The sequence below is a fragment of the Myotis yumanensis genome, unplaced genomic scaffold (genome assembly GCF_028538775.1).
Source record: "Myotis yumanensis isolate MYYU_CA2020_CCGP unplaced genomic scaffold, mMyoYum1.0.hap1 SCAF_1, whole genome shotgun sequence".
Lineage (NCBI taxonomy): Eukaryota > Metazoa > Chordata > Mammalia > Chiroptera > Vespertilionidae > Myotis > Myotis yumanensis.
Window position 1 is genome coordinate 194534781 of NW_027223752.1, and position 3370 is coordinate 194538150.

At 44.9% G+C, this 3370-nt stretch overlaps 1 pseudogene; it reads right to left on the reverse strand.

Moving 5' to 3' along the window:
• Positions 1-1129: 1129 nt before the first annotated feature.
• Positions 1130-1354, reverse strand: LOC139006988 (cytochrome c oxidase assembly factor 5 pseudogene; annotated as a pseudogene).
• Positions 1355-3370: the final 2016 nt, after the last annotated feature.

Below are 3370 nucleotides of genomic sequence, written 5' to 3' on the forward strand. Positions count from 1 at the left end.
CCCCAGAAGGTGCAAAGTCAGCCACTGCCTGTGACCTGCCTGTGGCCACCCATCAGGATAGAGAGCAATCTGCAGATGGCTGCTACTTGTGTTGGGCTTGGAAGTTTCTAGGAAAGGCCAAGCTGTGAAGCAAGGTAAGCTGCTGTTAGTGCTGGGTCTGGGGCCTTTTATTGAGTGATATGGGGCACCCTGATGCTAGCTGCTGCTTGTGTCAGAGATTTTAGGAATGTCTGAAGCCTGAGTCAGGACAGGCCATCCATATGGAAAAGCCACAGCAAACAACTTGGGTGGGGCTGCAAATGTGTGGGGCTGGGTTTCAGGATTTACCAGCTTGAAGCAAGCAGTGTGAACTAGGTTAGAGACTCATATATGGTGCCTGTTGTCAGCTCTGTGATGGGGAAGGTCTCAGCATAGAAACAATGACCCTTTCGTGCATCCCTATCTGGGAGAAAGCTGCCCGGAGTTCTTGCTCTAATGCCAGACAACCCAGTTCCTCCCTATATGGTCCTGGATCCTTCCAGGCCCCTGCCCCAGCACTGGAGCTCAGAGGGAGTGAGTCTGAGTACTAGTAAGTTCATGGGCCAGCCCTTTAAGAGGAAGTGCCTGGGTCTCCAGGAGCCTCTGTGTCACTCAGCCACAATCCCCACAAAATACCTGAGGATATATTTTCCAATGCTTTTCAGATAGTGGGAGGGAGGGGGAGGAGAATCGGGGAGAGAGGGAGACATATACACATCAACTGGTTTTCTCCCACCCACACCCCTTCCAGGGGCAGGGAGTGAACCCATAACCCAGGTACATGCCCTTGCCCAGGAATTGAACCCACGGCCCTTTGGTCTGTTGGCAGACACTCTAATCGCTGAGCAAAACTAGCTAGGGCCTTTAAAACAATTCTTAAAATGCATTCATTATGCTCCCTGCTCATAACTGGTCAATTAAATTTTTCTTCTAAAAATAACTTAGAACAAGAAAATTATTTATAGATATTCAAAAACAGAACTCATTCATTCTCTCCAGGGTCTGACCAAACAGGTGTTAGAAAAAAGCATGTTTCCTACTTTGATTTCTGTTTTTTAATGACCAGAGGAAATCCCTTGTTGTATATATCTTGGTTTCAACAGAATACTCATCAATATCCTTTTCTTCCTTTGAATCTTGATCTGGCATCCAATATTGATCTTTTACATTGAGAAAATAAATATTTCAAAGCTTTGAAGTTTCCTTACTTCAAATATTGCAGAGGGGATTTTCCTTCCTGGAGCACACAGTGGGACTGCAGCAGAGAGGCACTCCGATGCTCCTTCACACCCCCGCATGTGTTGCCCTCCGACTTGTCCTCATAATACTGAGACATGGCTGAGCCTCCTGCCTGCCACAGCGTGCATTGCTTCTGGCCTCAGTGGCCCCAACCATACTGCCTGTATTTTAGTTGTAATTTTGATGTGGTTGTGGGAGGCAAGTATCACGTTTACCAATGCCACCATCTTGGTTCTTCTCTGTTTTTGGATCTTTATAAGCTGCTGCCCAGTGTTGGAGCTCAGATAAAGTGAGTCTGCCAGCAAGTAAATCTGAGCATGGGCTCTTTAAGAGGAACATCTAGGACTCCAGAAGCCTTCTGTTTCACTGGACGCAATCCGTGCTGGGTTTCACTACGTGAAATTATTGGGACTTCTTTTCCTGGTACTGGAACCCTGGGTTTGGGAGCTCCTATGGGGCTAGTGCTCAGGGAGGGAGGAATCTTCTCTGCTGAGATTTCTCTCCTGCATCTTGATTGCTACACTGTTGAGGTAGGACTTACCCATTCTGAGTCTCTACCCCTCCTACCAGTATTGTATTGCACTGACTTGAACTTCCAGCACTGTCTTGAATTAAAGTTATGGTAGCAGACATCCCTGCCTTGTTCCTAATCTCAGAGGTAAAGATTTCAGTCCTTTACCTTTAAGTATCATGTCAGCTATAGGATTTTTGTAGATGTTCTTTATCAAGTTTAGGAAGTTACTCTCAATTCTTATTTTCCTAAGGGTTTTAAAAGATCATTAATTGGTGTTAACTTTTGTGAAATGCTTCTAAATCAGTCAGTATGATACATGAGTTTTCTTCCTTAGTCTGCTCATATGGTGGATTACATTGATTGATTTTTTAACTATTGAACCAGCCTTGCATCACTGGATAAACTCCATTTGAATTTGGTGTATAATTCTATATAATAAAAGCCTGATATGCAAATTGACCTAACAGTGGAACGACTGGTCGCTATGACACTCACTGACCACGAGGAGGCAGACACTCAACAAAGGAGCTGCCCCTTGGTGGTCAGGGTGCTCCCACAGGGGGAGCGCCGCTCAGCCAGAAGCTGGGCTCACAGCTGGCTAGCACAGCGGTGGTGGCGGGAGCCTCTCCCACCTCTGTGGCAGCACTAAGGAGCAGCAAGCAGGTGAGCGGTAAAGAGTGAGGAGTCCGAGACTGTGAGAAAAATGTCCAACTGCTGGCTTAGGCCCGCTCCTCAGGGCCTCTAGTTCTTTAATATGTTCTTGGTACGATGAATAATTTTTTATTGAAATCTGGTCATTTTTATATTATGTTTTGTATACTGTATCTTATTTTATCTCACTTTTTGGGATATTATTCCAGCAGGGGAAGGGTGGCTTTACCTCATTACAACTTCATGCCAGGTGGAGAGAGATGCTCAGATTCTCCACTTGGCCTCTGTTGATATCCAACAATAGTGGTATTCTTTCTTACTGCTCAGCAAGTTGGGATTTCTGGCTCTACCATGGTCTCTACAGACACCTAGGTTACTTAGAGGTAGGCTTTCCACATAGTAGCTATTGTCATCACAGTGAATGGACTTCATTATCAGCCAGCAAGGATGAAAGTACCAGCTCTTTACTTGGCTTTCTTTTATACCTGGAGGGGTGTTATAGTGCTTCATTACATCCTGATGAGGCTAGAAGTCTAGAATTCTCATTCAGCCCTTTCTGGCATGAGTGGGAGTGGGATCAGAGGTTTTCTGTGGTGTTTGGCTGGAGGATAGTAGTTATTGTCTAAAAGTATTGCTCCTGATTGGCTGCCCCTCTTCTGGTTTTTTGGCTACACAGGATAGGTGTTTGTTGCAGCAATTGATATTGTTGGGTAGCTAGCTTCTGCTCCAAATCTGAGATGATGCAAAAAGAAAATCCAGAGAGCTCACCACTATGTCATTTCTTGGAACCTGATGTAATCACCTAGCCTGCCTTCTTCTTTCCTCCTTTCAAAGTCTTCTTACAGTTTTATTTATAATGTGCGGGGTTTTTAGTTGTACTTAGTAGGAGGAATAAGGAAAACCATGTCTACTCCATCATTCCAGGAGCACAAATTCTATAATAAATCC